General features: G+C 46.2%; 1 pseudogene; it reads left to right on the top strand.

Moving 5' to 3' along the window:
• Positions 1-7,946: 7,946 nt before the first annotated feature.
• On the top strand, positions 7,947-14,485 carry LOC128571044 (dual specificity protein phosphatase 7-like; annotated as a pseudogene).
• The last annotated feature ends 1,927 nt before the right edge of the window (positions 14,486-16,412 follow it).

Here is a 16,412-nt window from a genome sequence, read left to right on the forward strand (position 1 = left end):
TCAGGATCTGGATAGCAAATAAGATCGAATTAGAATTCCAAAAGTTATCTCAAGAATTCAACGGATTCAAAGACCAAATGACCAAAGATTTCAACACATTGAGACAAGAAGTTGCATCTCTCAAAGATCTGAGAAACACAGTAGAATCCCTCAGTAACAGAATGGAGCAAGCAGAAGAAAGGATTTCTGACATTGAAGACAAAGCTTTCGAACGCTCCCAAACCCTCAAAGAAGAAAAGAAATGGACAGCAAAAACAGACCACTCTCTCAGAGAGCTCTTGGATAATTTGAAGAAAACCAATATTCGTCTTATAGGGATCCCCGAAAGTGACGAAGTGGCTTCACAAGGCACAGAGTCTCTTCTCCATGAGATTATGAAGGAGAACTTTCCAGACATGCCAAGAGATTCCGAAATTCAGATAGCAGATAGTTTCAGAACTCCAGCACGACTCAACCCAAATAAGACATCCCCCAGACACATCATAATCAATTTCACTAAAGTTAATATGAAGGAGAAAATTCTGAAAGCTGCCAGACGAAAGAAAACCATTACCTACAAGGTGAAAAATATCAGAATAACTGCAGATCTCTTTGCTGAAACCTTTCAAGCTAGAAGAGGATGGTCATCGACTTTTAATCTCCTAAAACAAAATAACTTTCAACCCAGGATCCTGTACCCAGCTAAACTGAGCTTCATTTATGACAGAGAAATTAAATACTTCAATGACATTCACATGTTGAAGAAATTTGCGATAACTAAACCAGCTCTCCAGGATATTCTCAAACCTATCCTCCATAAAGACCAAAGTAATCCTCCACCACAAAAGTAAACTCACCCAGAAAATTTTGATCAAATTCCAACTTCCACAGTTGCAAAAGGATTAAAAATGTCCACCGGACTCTCCAAAGGCTTATCAATAGTCTCAATTAATGTGAATGGTTTAAACTGTCCTCTAAAGAGGCACAGGTTGGCTGACTAGATACAAAAACTCAAGCCAGATATCTGCTGCCTACAAGAATCACATCTTACATTAAAAGACAAATATAGACTCAAGGTGAAGGGATGGTCATCTATATTCCAGGCAAATGGAAAGCAGAAAAAAGCAGGCATTGCAATCCTGTTCGCAGACGCAATAGGCTTTAAATCAACCAAAATAATTAAGGATAAGGATGGACCCTTCATATTTGCTAAATGTAATTCTCAATATGATGAGATCTCTATTATTAATATTTATGCACCCAACCACAACGCACCTCAATTTATAAGAGAAACTCTAACAGACATGAGCAACTCAATTTCCTCCACTTCCATAGTAGTTGGAGATTTTAACACCCCTTTAGCAGTGTTGGATAGATCCTCCAAAAAGAAGCTAAGCAAAGAAATTTTAGATTTAAACTCAGCCATTCAACATCTGGACTTAACGGACATCTACAGAACATTTCATCCCAACAAAACTGAATACACATTCTTCTCATCAGCCCACGGAACATACTCCAAAATCGACCACATCCTAGGCCACAAATCTAACCTCAGCAAATTTTAAAAAAATAGAAATTATTCCTTGCATCTTCTCAGACCATCATGGAATAAAAATTGAACTCAATAACAACAGGAACCTGCATACCCATACAAGAACATGGAAGCTAAACAACCTTATGCTGAAGGATAGATGGGTTATAGATGAGATTAAGAAGGAAATCACCAAATTTTTGGAACTAAACAACAATCAAGACACGAATTACCAGAACCTCTGCGATACTGCAAAGGCAGTCCTAAGAGGGAAATTTATAGCACTGCAAGCCTTCCTCAAGAAAACGGAAAGAGAGGAAGTTAACAACTTAATGGGACATCTCAAGCAACTGGAGAAGGAAGAACACTCCAACCCCAAACCCAGCAGAAGAAAAGAAATAACCAAAATCAGAGCAGAGCTAAATGAAATTGAAAACAAAAGAATTATACAACAGATCATTAAATCCAAAAGCTGGTTTTTTGAAAAGATCAATAAAATAGATAAACCTTCGGCCAACCTAACCAGGAAAAAAAGAGTAAAATCTCTAATTTCATCAATCAGAAATGGTAATGATGAAATAACAACAGACCCCTCAGAAATTCAAAAAACCCTTAACGAATACTACAAGAAACTCTACTCTCACAAATATGAAAATCTGAAAGAAATCGACCAATACCTGGAAGCACGCCACCTACCAAGACTTAGCCAGAACGAAGTGGAAATGTTGAACAGGCCTATATCAAGTTCTGAAATAGCATCAACTATACAAAATCTCCCTAAAAAGAAAAGCCCAGGACCAGATGGCTTTACATCAGAATTCTACCAAACGTTTAAAGAAGAACTAGTACCTATACTACTAAACCTCTTCCAAAATATAGAAAAAGAAGGAATTTTACCCAGCACATTCTACAAAGCAAACATCACCTTGATCCCCAAACCAGGGAAAGACCCAACAAGAAAAGAAAATTATAGACCAATATCACTAATGAATATAGATGCTAAAATACTCAATAAGATCCTAACAAACAGAATCCAACAACACATCAAAAAAATTATACACCATGACCAAGTCGGATTTATCCCAGGGTCTCAAGGCTGGTTCAATATATGTAAATCTATAAATGTAATTCAACACATAAACAAACTTAAAAATAAAGACCATATGATTCTTTCAATTGATGCAGAAAAAGCTTTTGATAATATCCAGCATCCCTTCATGATCAGAACACTTAAGAAAACTGGCATAGAAGGGACATTTCTTAAACTAATACAGGCCATCTACAGCAAACCCACAGCCAATATCGTATTGAATGGAGTTAAATTGAAATCATTTCCACTTAGATCAGGAACCAGGCAAGGTTGCCCATTGTCTCCATTGCTCTTTAACATTGTAATGGAAGTTTTAGCCGTTGCAATTAGGGAAGAAAAGGCGATCAAGGGTATCCACATAGGGTCAGAAGAGATCAAACTTTCACTCTTCGCAGATGATATGATCGTATATCTGGAAAACACTAGGGATTCTACTACAAAACTTTTAGAAGTGATCAAGGAATATAGCAATGTCTCAGGCTACAAAATCAACACCCATAAATCTGTAGTGTTTATATATACCAACAATAAGCAAGCCGAACAAACAGTCAAGGACTCTATTCCTTTCACAATAGTGCCAAAGAAGATGAAATATTTGGGAGTATACCTAACAAAGGACATGAAAGATCTCTACAAAGAGATCTATGAAACTCTAAGAAAAGAAATAGCCAAAGATGTTAACAGATGGAAAAACATACCATGCTCATGGCTGGGAAGAATCAACATCATTAAAATGTCCATACTGCCCAAAGCAATATATAATTTTAATGCAATTCCTATTAAAGCTCCATTGTCATACGTTAAAGATCTTGAAAAAAATAACACTTCATTTTATATGGAATCAGAAAAAACCTCGAATAGCCAAAACATTACTGAGCAATAAAAACAAAGCAGGAGGAATCACGCTACCAGACCTGAGACTGTGCTATAAATCCATAGTGATCAAAACAGCATGGTACTGGCACAAAAGCAGAGAATTAGATGTCTGGAACAGAATAGAGAACCAAGAGATGGATCCAGCTACTTACCGTTATTTGATCTTTGACAAGCCAATTAAAAACATTCAGTGGGGAAAAGATTCCCTATTTAACAAATGGTGCTGGGTAAACTGGCTGGCAACCTGTAGAAGATTGAAACTGGACCCACGCCTTTCACCATTAACTAAGATAGACTCCCACTGGATAAAAGATTTAAACTTAAGACATGAAACTATAAAAATATTTGAAGAAAGTGCAGGGAAAACTCTTGAAGGAATCGGCCTGGGTGAATATTTTATGAGAAGGACTCCCAGGCAATTGAAGCAGTATCAAAAATACACTACTGGGACCTGATCAAACTAAAAAGCTTCAGCACAGCCAAGAACATAGTGAGTAAAGCAAGCAGACAGCCCTCAGAATGGGAGAAAATATTTGCAGGTTATACCTCCGATAAAGGTCTAATAACCAGAATTCACAGAGAACTCAAACATATTAACAAGAAAAGAACAAGTGATCCCATCTCAGGGTGGGCAAGCGACTTGAAGAGAAACTTCTCTAAAGAAGACTGATGCAAGATCTACAAACACATGAAAAAAAGCTCGTCATCCTTAATCATCAGAGAAATGCAAATCAAAACTACTCTGAGATATCACCTAACCCCAGTAAGAGCAGCCCACATAACAAAATCCCAAAACCAAAAATGTTGGCGTGGATGTGGAGGAAAGGGCACACTTCTACATTGCTGGTGGGAATGCTCACTAATACGTTCCTTCTGGAAGTACGTTTGGAGAACACTTAGAGACCTAAAAATAGACCTGCCATTCGATCCTATAATTCCTTTACTAGGTTTATACCCAGAAGACCAAAAATCACAATATAACAAAGACATCTGTACCAGAATGTTTACTGCAGCCCAATTCATAATTGCTAAGTCATGGAAGAAGCCCAAGTGCCCATCGACCCACAAATGGACTAGCAAATTGTGGTACATGTATACCATGGAATACTATGCAGCCTTAAAGAAAGATGGAGACTTTACCTCTTTCATGTTTACATGGATGAAGCTGGAACATACTCTTCTTAGCAAAGTATCTCTGGAATGGAAGAAAAAGTATCCAATGTACTCAGCCCCACTATGAAGCTAAATTATAGCTTTCACACGAAGACTATAACCCAACTATAGCACAAGACTATGGGGAAAGTGCCAAGGAAGGGGAAGGGAGGGGGGCGGTTTTGGTGGAGGGAGGATAATGGGTGGGGCCACATCTATGGTTCATCTTAGAATGGGTACAGGCAATTGCACTAATGTACACAGCTATGATTTAACAATAAAAAAAGAAAAGAAAAAATAAAAAATAAAAATAAAAGTTTTTATTTTCTTAATCCATATATTCTAAATTCATATCCTTTATTAGCTACATGATTTTCAAAATTTTTCTTCCGTTCTTTCACTTTCATGAGTTGTCTTTTAATGCATTGCTTTCTTTTTTTTTCTCTTTTTTTCTCTTGAGACAGTCTTACTCAGGCTAGAGGGCAGTGGTGTCATTATACCTCACAGCAACCTCAAACTCTTGGGTTCATATGATCTCCGGCCTCCTTCTCAGGAGTAGCTGGAACTATAGGTGCCCACCAAGACATCCTACTAGTTTGTTTTTCTTTTGTTTTTTTCAGACAGGGTCTCACTATGTCACATTTGGTAGAGTGCTGTGGCATCACAGCTCACAGTAACCTCAAACTCCTAGGCTTAAGCGATTCTCTTGCCTCAGCCTCCTGAGTAGCTGAGAGTATAGGCACCTGCCACAATGCCCAGCTATTTTTTGGTTGCAGTTGTCATTGTTGTTTAGCTGGCCTGGGCAGGGCTCGAACCCGCTAGCATTGATGTATGTGGCTGGTGCCCTACTCACTGAGCCATGGGCGCCAGAGCCTGTTTTTGTCTTTTAAATTTTCAGTAGAGACAGGGTCTCATTTTACTCAGGCCGGTCTCGAACTCCTGAGCTCAAGCAAGCCACCCACCTCAGCCTTCCAGAATGCTAGGATTACAGGTGTCAGCCACCATGCCCAGCTGATGTGTTGGTTTCTTTATATGTGATGAGGATATAATATTAGGTAATTTAACTTGAGAATTGTTGCATCTTGTTTTTATTTATTTATTTATTTTTGAGACAGAGCCTCAAGCTATTGCCTTGGGTAGAGTCCCATGGTGTTACAGCTCACAGCAACCTCCAACTCCTAGGCTTAAATGATTCTCTTGCCTCAGCCTCCTGAGTAGCTGGGACTACATGCACCCACCACAATGCCCAGCTATTTTTTTTTTGGTTATAGTTGTCATTGTTTGGCAAGTCTGGGCCAGATTTGAACCCACCAGCTCTGGTGTATGTAAGTGGCGCCTTAGCCACTTGAGCTACAGGAGCCAACCCTTGTTTTTTTGTTTGTTTGTTCGTTTTGGGTTTTTTTGAGACAGAGCCTCAAGTTGTCGCCCTGGGTAGAGTGCTGTGGCATCACAGCTCACAGCAACCTCCAACTCCTGGGCTCAAGCAATTCTCCTGCCTCAGCCTCCCAAGTAGCCGGGACTACAGGCGCCGGTCACAACAACTGGCTATTTTTTGGTTGCAGCCATTATTGTTGTTTGGCCAGCCCGGGCTGGATTCGAACCGCGCCAGCCACATACACCTATGTGGCACCTTAGCCACTTGAGCCACAGGCACCGAGCCTGCTTTTTTTTTTAAAGAGACCATCTCTTTAAAAAACTGTTGCCCATGCTGGCCTTGAACTCTTGGGCTCAAGTGCGTACCTCAGCCTCTGTAGTAGCTGGGACTACAAGTGTGCATCATCACACCCAGCTGATAGTTGTTTCATCTTAGCAGATTTGTTCCTGTCATCACAACATAGACACTCTTGTCTTCCCTCGTATATTTGTCTTAAATACTATTTTGTTTGGTATGTTTATAGACACACCAGCTTTCATTGGGCGAGTATTTTCTATCCTTTTATGTCCAACCTTCCATATCCTTGTTTTTGTGTGTCTTTTGTAAACAGCATGAATCTGGATTTTTGAAAAATCCAATCTGACAGCCAATCTGGCCAAGTTGGTGTATTTACAATTACTGTGACTCAGGCTAACCACGGTGCCTGAAATCTGCCATGGGCCAGACAAGAGGAGGGAAGAAGAACTGCCACTTGTGAAGCGTTAGTTTCGTGCCAGCCCTATGCTATGTGTGTCTCATAGGTGGACTTGCTCAGTGCTCACTCTGTGCTGAAGGGTGAATCAAGGAGGGAATCAAGGTTTTGCACAGTTAAGACACCCAAAGTCACAGAACAAGTATATGCTGGGACCCCAACTGGCTCCAGACAGCATCTTGCACTGCCTGCAAGGGCATCCAGGAATCCTCCCAGAGAGAGGAGAAATCCACCTGGGCCTTGAAAGTCAGATTGTGCCAGCTGCTTGGGAGGCTGAGGCAAGAGAATCCCTTAAGCCCAGGAGTTGGAGGTTGCTGTGAGCTGTGTGATGCCACGGCACTCTACCTAGGGCCATAAAGTGAAACTCGATCTCTAAAAAAAAAAAAAAAAGAAAGTCAGATTGTGATAGGCGGAGAAGGCAAAGGGTCTCCAAGCAAAAGGAACAGTCACGTCTGGGTGCAGAAACACACTGAGATACACAGTGAAATCCATCAGGCCGCCTCTGCTTTCCTGAACCCAGCCCACCACAGGTCTAATAATGTTAACAATGCCTGTTCCGGGGCGGCGCCTGTGGCTCAGTGAGTAGGGCGCCAGCCCCATATGCTGAGGGTGGCGGGTTCAAACCCAGCCCCGGCCAAACTGCAACAAAAATATAGCCGGTTGTTGTGGCGGGTGCCTGTAGTCCCAGATGCTCAGGAGGCTGAGGCAAGAGAATTGCGTAAGCCCAAGAGTTAGAGGTTGCTGAGAGCCGTGTGACCTCATAGTACTCTACCCAAGGGCGGTACAGCGAGACTCTGTCTCTACAAAAAAAAAAAAAAACAATGCCTGTTCCCCATACTTACTCCCATCTCCCTCCCTTATCCATCCCCTGCCCTGCATTTCTCTTGTCCATAATGTGTCTCTCTTGCCCCTGGTGTCCATGCACAGTAGAGTCAGGCTGAGAGCTTCAGTAGAGTCTGGGAAACAAGATGATTCTGTCCCAGTGGTATATAAGTAATAACCCATTGATGGGGAGGAGGTCTTGTAGCATTTGCCAATTTCTGTAGTGTAACTACAACTATCAACATCCACTATCAACATCACTAAACAATCAACTAATTGGGAATATATGTACCAAATCAGCTCTCTAAAGCTGGGAGGAGTCCAGTCCAGTCTGTCCTACTCCTTTCTGGAGGCACCTGTCAAAGAGGGCATGGAAATGGCTCTGGAGGCTGTGCCTTCCCAGTGGGTCAGACACTTCCTGCCTCTCCTCCTCATCTTCCAGTTGGGCTTGGAGATCTCTGGCTTTCAGGTAGGGGTACAAAGATACAGCCATTCAGGGTTGGGGAAACTGAGGCTGAAAGAGAGAGCTTGCCAAGGGAGTTGTTGGAGACAACCAATGTGGCTTTGGGAATTGTACTGAGGTGGAACCATAACATGGACTTGTAAATGGTGATTTCTTTAAATGTGATGCTTTTTAAAAAGTACACATGTGCTTATTATGCCCACAGCTGTTAATTAGAAATAGCTTCTCTTTGCCTCAGCAATCTGAACTCCTTCCCTACCTTTGTCCCCATGAGCACATGGACTTGTTTTAGCCTGGATTGCATATACCTAGAAACCAGCTCCTTGGGAGTGCTCTGGGCCAGGTGAAAGTTTACAGGATACGTCCAAATTCTCAGGTTATTGGAAATCGTGGTCAAGAAGGGAAGCACAGCCAGGCGTGGTGGCTCACTCCTGTAATCCCAGCACTCTGGGAAGCCAAGGGGGCAGATCGCCTGAGCTCACTAGGCTGAGACCAGCCTAAACTAGAATGAGACCCCTTATCTACAAATAGCCCAACGTTGTGGTGGGCGCCTGTAGTCCCAATTACTCGGGAGAGAGGCAAGAGAATCGCTTGAACCCAAAAGTCTGAGGTTGCTGTGAGCTTTGACACCACAGCACTCTACCAAGGGCAACACAGTGAGACTCTGTATCAAAAAAAAATAAAAATTAAAAAAGAAGGGAAGCACACAGGAAGAAGCCCGGGGGCAGGAGGCAGGTGGTCAGCGGAAGTCAGGCAAGAGCAGTGGGCGTGAAGCATGAGGCAAAGCAGGTGGTCCAGGAAGGGCCTCTCTGCCTTCAGTCACAGGGGCCTGTGGAAGGCCACAGTGTGGATGGACATGTGTCTGCATCACCAAGTGCCTGTCAACTACCAGCTGACCCCATCACTCAAAAAGTAGAGCAATTTCTTGGCTCCATATGCCTTTGCTGGCAGGCAGAGCCAAGAAAGGAGGCTTGATTCTAACTGGCTAGGGAGACACTAAGTTCCCAGCAAGGGAACTGGGGCCACTGCACCTCCTGGGATCCCCAAGTGCAACCCAACCTCTCTATACATCTTGTACTCAGGACTTCCTCCTACTCTCTCCCCCAATGTCCCTGCCAGCTCAGCAGGCTACACCCACTGATGGGCTGAACAAAGTTCTCCTAGAGGATCTGTTTGCACCTAGATGTATGTGTACCTGTGAGTGGTCACATGTACCCTCATGTGTGCCTGGACATGCCTGTATACCACGTGTGCCTAGACGAGTGTGCACACACTGTGTGTATATGCCACACTGTATATATGCATGCAGAGAGAGGGCTCCCCCCGCCCCATCCTCTAAGCCTAGACTTAGCTGCCTCTGTTGGGCTGACCCAGCTTCAGAGGAGGCTTCAGAGGCCTCCCTGCCCTCACCAAGAGACCTGGAGGACTCATCTGTCCCAGCCTTCCTGGAGAATATGAACAGGAACAGCCCAAGCAACAGCGCCCCCTTTGAACTGCAATGACTGCCTCCCCCAGAGAGAAATGAACCACCTCTGGGGTAAGACTGGGATCTTTGTTGTTGCTTTCTAACTTTTCACTGTGAAACTTCAAACATACACAAAAAATTTAAATATTAATATAATAATTGCTTGTACACCTAATCATCCCGATTCAACAACTGTTAATATTATTCCCTATTTGCTTTATCTGGGTTATGTATAAGGCAGGGCAAGTGAAAGGCTTGGCTAAGCCATCTAAAAGTCAATTTCATTTGCAGACAGCATGAAATGTCACCCTCTGCATGTATCTTCCCAAAATAAGAACATTCTCCTATTCATATGTATATCCTGATACCAGCATCACACCCAACAAAATTAACAATAACTTACTGCACTGGCGCCTATGGCTTAGTGGGTATGGCGCTGGCCACATGCACCAAGGCTGGCAGGTTTGAACCCAGCCCGGGGCCTGCTAAATAACAATGACAACTGCAAAACAAACAAAAAAAAAATAGCCAGGCGTTGTAGCAGGTGCCTGTAGTCCCAACTACTTGGGAGGCTAAGGCAAGATAATCACTAAAGCCCAAGAGTTTGAGGTTGTTGTGAGCTGTGATGCCAGGCCATTCTACTGAGGGCGACACAGCAAGACTCTGTCTCAAAAAAAAAAAAAAGTAAAATAATAACTTACTGATATCTCCCTGGGTACAGTGGCTCATGCCTGTAATCTCAGCACTCTGGGAGGCCGAGCCAGGTGGATTGTTTGAGCTCAGGAGTTCAAGACCAGTCAGAGCAAGAATGAGACCCTGTCTCTACTAAAAATAGAAAAACTGAGTCAGAACCTTGAGCCCAAGAATTAGAGGTTGCTATGAGCTATGATGACTCCATGGCACTCTATCCAGGGTGACAGCTGAAGACTCTGTCTCAAAAAACAAAAACAAAAACAAAAAGCAATTTACTGATATCTCATTTTAATCAATATTTAAATTTCTCCACGGCCAGGAAAGGTGGTTCACATCTGTAATCCCAGCACTCTGGGAGGCGGAGGCAGGTGGATAGCTTGAGCTCACAGGTTCGACACCAGCCTGAGCAAAATTCGAGACCTCATCTCTATTAAAAACAGAAAAACTGAAGCAAGAGGATCACTTGAGCCCAAAGAGTTGGAGGATACTGTGAGCTATGACGCCACAGCACTGTACCTGAGGCAACAGTTTGAGATGCTGTCTCAAAAAAATAATTAATTAATTAAAATAAATAAATAAATTTCCCCAATTATTACAGAAATACCTTTTGCAGATAGTTGTTTTTTAAGCAGGAGTGAATCAAAAGTCATGTATTTATTTATTTATTTATTTTGAGACAGAGTTTCACTATGTTGCCCGGTAGAGTACTGTGGCATCACAGCTCACAGCAACCTCAAACTCTTGGACTTAAGCAATTCTCTTGCTTCAGCCTCCCAAGTAGCTGGGACTACAGGCGCCCGCCACAACACGCAGCTATTTTTGGTTGTAGTTGTGATTGTCATTTGGCAGGCGGGGGCCAGGTATGTCCCACCAGCTCTAGTGTATATGGCTGGCGCCCTCGCTGCTGAGCTACGGGCAACGAGCCCAAAGGTCATGTTTTTTTTTGTTTGTAGAGACAGAGTCTCACTGTACCGCCCTCGGTAGAGTGCCGTGGCGTCACACGGCTCACAGCAACCTCTAACTCTTGGGCTTCCGCGATTCTCTTGCCTCAGCCTCCCGAGCAGCTGGGACTACAGGCGCCCGCCACAACGCCCGGCTATTTTTTTGTTGCAGTTTGGCCGGGGCTGGGTTTGAACCCGCCACCGTCGGCATATAGGGCGGGTACCCTACTCACTGAGCCACAGGCGCCGCCCCCAAAGGTCATGTTTTTATTTTTGTTTATTTATTTATTTATTTGTAGAGACAGAGTCTCACTTTATGGTCCCCAGTAGAGTGCTGTGGCATCACACAGCTCACAGCAACCTCGAACTCCTGGGCTTAGACGACTCTCTTGCCTCGGCCTCCTGAGTAGCTGGGACTACAGACGCCTGCCCACAACGCCCAGCTATTTTTTTGCTGCAGTTTGTCTGGGGCTGCGTTTGATCCCGCCACCCTCAGTGTATGGGGCGGGTGCTCTACCCACTCAGGCACGGGCGCCACCCAAGGTCATGTTTTTAAAGCAGGCTTCAATCAAGTGTCATTGGTTGTTATATCTCTTTAGTGTCTTTTAATCAAAATAGTCCTTTCTTTTAGTTATTTATTTTTTTTCAACAGAGTCTCACTTGTCACTCTGGGTAGAGTGCCATGGCATCATAGCTTACAGCAATCTCAAACTCCAGTGCTCAAGTGATTCTCTTGCCTCAGCCTCTCAAGTAGCTAAGATCACAGGCACCTACCACAACGCCCAGCTATTTTTAGAGATGAGAGTCTCCCTCTGGCTCAGGCTGGTTTCGAACTCCCCAGGTCAAGTGATCCACCCTCCTTGGCCTCCCAGAGTACTAAGATTACAGGCATGAGCCACCGTGCCCACCCAGAATGGAAATTTTGAATCAGAAGACTATGGCTGTCCTCCACTTAAATCTGACAGCTCACCTACCAAATGAGTTCAGGCGCAGTGGCCATAAGACAACGTGTGGTAGCATGCAGTCAAATGTAATTTGGATAATATAAAATGGCATTGATGAAACCAGGATACAGGGCTCATCACTTGAGGGACAGGGTCACTCTCTGACCCCTGAGAAAGTGACCACATACAAAGGTGCATCTGCCTGGACTAGAAGAGCCTGCCAGTTCAAAAGAACACAAATTTATCATCTCACGGCTCTGGAGGCCAGAAGTCTGAAATTGGTATCACATGGCTGCAAAGTGCCGGCAGCGTCAGGCTCTCTCTGATGCTCGTGGGAGAGCCTGTTCCTTGCCTTTTCCAGCTTCTAGCGGCAGGCATTTTTTGGCCTGTGGCCACAGCACTCCTACCTCTTTCCATTTTAACATGGCCTTCTTTTCTTCTGTCTTGTCAAATCTCCCTCTGCCTCTCTCTTCTTCTTTATTTTATTTTTTTTTTTTTGAGACAGTCTCACTCGTTCACCCCCAGTAGAGTTCTGTGCTGTCATAGCTCACAGCAACCTCAAATTCTTGGGCTCAGGAGATTCTCTTGCCTCAGCCTCCCAAGTAGCTGAGACTACAAGATGCCCACCACAATGCCTGGCTATTTTTAGAAATGAGGTCTTGCTCTGGCTCAGCCTGGTCTCCAGCCTGTGAGCTCAGGCAATCCACCCACCTTGGCCTCCCAGAGTGCTAGGATTACAGGCATGAGCCATGGGCCCAACCTGCCTCTTTCTTATAAGGACACCTATGGCTGCATTTAGAGCCCACCCAGATAATCTAGGATAATCTCTCCATCTCAAGAATCTTAATTTAGGCTCATTGCCTGTAGCTTAGTAGCTAGGGCGCCAGCCACATACACCTGGGCTGGCAGGTTCGAACCCAGCCCTGGCCTGCCAAACAGCAATGACAACTACAGCAAAAAAAAAAGCAGGGTGTTGTGGCGGGCGCCTGTAGTCCCAGCTACTTGGGAGGCTGAGGCAAAAGAATCTCTTAAACCCAAGAGTTTCAGGTTGCTGTGAGCTCTGATGCCACAGCACTCCACTGAGGGTGACATAGTGAGACTCTGTCAAAAAAAAAAAAAGCAGGCAGAGGGAGGCCGGGAGGCCGGGGCGGCCAGCGCCAGGCGACGCGGCTGGGGCCCGCGCGGCCGGAGAGCCGTCCTAGGGCAGTGCTGCCCGGCCCCAGGCCCTGGCCGCCCGCTCTCCCGGTGAAAAACCATCGCCGCATCCCCGCAGCGCGGGCGCACACATCGCCTTTGGGGGCGGCTGGGGACACCCGGGCAGGGTCCGAGCCTGGTGCTGGGTGTGGGTCCAACGCGGGCACTGGGGCGAGCGCGGCGACCAGCAAGAGCGCGGAGTGGCTACAGGAGGAGCGGGAGGCGCATTGCTGCTGCTGCTCGATGGCCGGCCGCACGAGACGTCGCACATCGAAACGGCCATCAACCTAGCCATCCCGGGCCTCATGCTGCGCGGTCTGCGCTTGCAGCCCCATCCGCTCCATTATGCCCAACCACGCCCACAAGGAGGGTTTCGCCGCGCGCTGTGAGGCGGCCACCATGCTGCTCTACGGCGGGGCCACGGCCAAATGGCAGCTCGAACCCGGCGCTCCAGCCTCGGTGCTCGGTCTGCTGCTACAGAAGCTGCGCGACCACGGCTGCCAGGCTTACTACCAGCCTCGTGGCTGGTAGTTTCCAAGGTGGTTTCAACAAGTTCCAGAGTACTCTGTGCTGGGGGGGCCTACGCATCAGTTACAACTGCTCGGAGGGCAAGTCAGACAGAGAGCTGCCTAGCAGTGCCACCGAGTCGGATGGCAGCCCTGTGTGGTCTAGCCAACCAGCCTTCCCTGTCCAGATCCTGCCCTACCTGTACCTCAGCCGCGCTAAGGACTCCCCCCAACCTGGATGTGCCTGGCAAATACAGCATCAAGCATATCCTCCATGTCACACCCAACTTACCCAATGCCTTCCAGCATGGTGGCGAGTTCACCTACAAGCAGATCCCATCTCTGACCACTGGAGCCAGAACCTCTCCCAGTTCTTCCCTGAGGCCATCAGCTTCATTGATGAGGCCCGCACCAATAAGTGTGGTGTCCCGGTGCACTGCCTGGCAGGCACCAGCCCCTCAGTGACAGTCACTGTGGCCTAGCTGATGCAGAAGATGAACCTGTCACTCAATGATGCCTATGACTTTGTCAAGAGGAAAAAGTCCAACATCTCGCCCAACTTCAACTTCATGGGGCAGCTGCTGGACTTTGGTCGCTGGAGCTAAGCAGCCAATGGGACAACCATGCACCCAGTGAGCAACTCTGCTTCTCTGCACCCATTAACCACAGCCTGTTCCCTCTCAATACACTTGAGTCCACGTGAGGCCTGGCACGCTGCTGGCATGGAACCAGGCCCCTGCTCAGCCCTCCCCAGGGCTACATGGGAGGGCCCAAGCCTGCTGCCTCTGGCCTGAGGAGCCCACAGATGTTGCCTGTGCCCAGAGGCTCAGGCTAACCAATGGCTGAGTGCCCTTGCTGTCCTGCCGGAACAGGACCCACAGGCAAGGCCTCCCTCTGCAAGGGTTGCTGAAGAGGCCTCAGCTCTCACACATGTGGCTTTTCGGGGGTCCAACAGGGCCTCATCCTTTCTTAGGACATTCCTTTCTGCTGATGGCCCAGCCAATTTGGCTACTTTTTAAAGACATATCCACGGACTTGAGTTTACTTTTTACTTTTGCAGGTAAATCCAAGCTCCCTGGAGCATAAAGAGTGTTCAAGCTCTTCTTGATTTTTCTTTTTTAATAAAAAGTGTTATTTTCAGGCTACATGCAACAGTGGATTGTATAAATCAGTATTTCATCCCTTTCTTTCATTTTTTTTTTTTCTGAGACAGAGTCTCAAGCTGTCGCCCTGGGTAGAATGCCGTGGTGTCACATCTCACAGCAACCTCCAACTCTTGGGCTTAAGCGATTCTCTTGCCTCAGTCTCCCAAGTAGCTGGGACCACAGGGGCCTGCCACTATGCCTGGCTATCTTTTTGCTGCAGTTGTTTGGCAGGCCCAGGCTGAATTTGAACCAACCAGCTCTGGTGTATGTGGCCACCCTACCTGCTGAGCTACAGGCACCAAGCTTTTCATCCCTTTCTTGATCCTACAGAGAGAGAAGTGTTCTCAGTTTTGTTTTTTGTTCTACAGAACACAATTACTATGTTTGTTTTTGTTTTTTATGGAAAAGACAAACACTGTGTTGATCTTGACCAAATGCGTTTTGCACGTATGTGAAACCACTGTTTCTTCCGTGGGCCCTTCTTGAAGGGGTGGCTTGCTGCTCTTCAGGAGTTGAGACCCCCAGTCATGCCATCTCCCCCTTTGGCCCAGTCCAGCTTGGTACTGCACTTGGCAGTAATAACTACTGCAAGTTGTGATTGGTGGGCTGGATGGGTGGTCTTTACAATCTCAGCCCTCCCATTCCCTCCTCTGGGGGTCCTTACGGACCTCTCTGAGGCAAAAGGTGGGGGTTCTGGGGCTCTGCCACCATCCTGCCGGAGACAGGCAGCAGGGGACTACTAAGCAGTAGCAGTAAGCCTCTGGGCTCAGCTCTGAGGAGGGCATAGGCCCTGGGCCCTTTTATAAATTACCCACTACTTCTGACTCTCTCTCTATAGCTGGAAGTGGAGGTCCAGCAGCTGGGGAGAGCTTAGATGGTGGGGGGGCCAATCCTGCCTCCAAATTCTTCCCTGACTCTGGCTGTTGCTTTGGTCCAGCTGCTCCCAGCCCTCTTGTCCCCATTGAATCCTGCCCTGCTCTCATTTTGCTCATGCCTTCTACTGCCAGGAGACTTGCATCTATTTCAACCCTAGGGCGGGGGTGGGGTGGGGGTGGGGGCGGCGGCAAGGATGGACAAGTGGAAGGAGTGTGCGGCTCTGTCTATCCCACCCTCCATATCCACAGAACAAAGGCATATTTGTTCTCCAGTTTTTTCCTTCACCAACCTCAGTTCTACCAGGTGTCAGGACTGCATGGGACCCCAGGGAAGTGTAAGTGATCAGGCCAGCATCCCTGATGGAGCAGCACTCAGCATGTGAGTGAGGCCCCAGAAACTCTGCTCCACTGCATCTTACCTCACAGGGGTGGCTTTCAGGGATTCTTGGGCAGGCAGATTAAAACTTTGCCACAGTTGAGAAATTGACAAAAAGCTTCCATGCTGTACATGGTTCTTTCTCTCTCTTTTTTATTTTTAAAAAGAAAAACTCAGAAGCATCAGATTTGTGTAAATGAGGGTATGCTAGAGGGGTGCTGGTTTTGCTTTATG

The sequence above is a fragment of the Nycticebus coucang genome, chromosome 18 (assembly GCF_027406575.1).
Source record: "Nycticebus coucang isolate mNycCou1 chromosome 18, mNycCou1.pri, whole genome shotgun sequence".
NCBI lineage: Eukaryota > Metazoa > Chordata > Mammalia > Primates > Lorisidae > Nycticebus > Nycticebus coucang.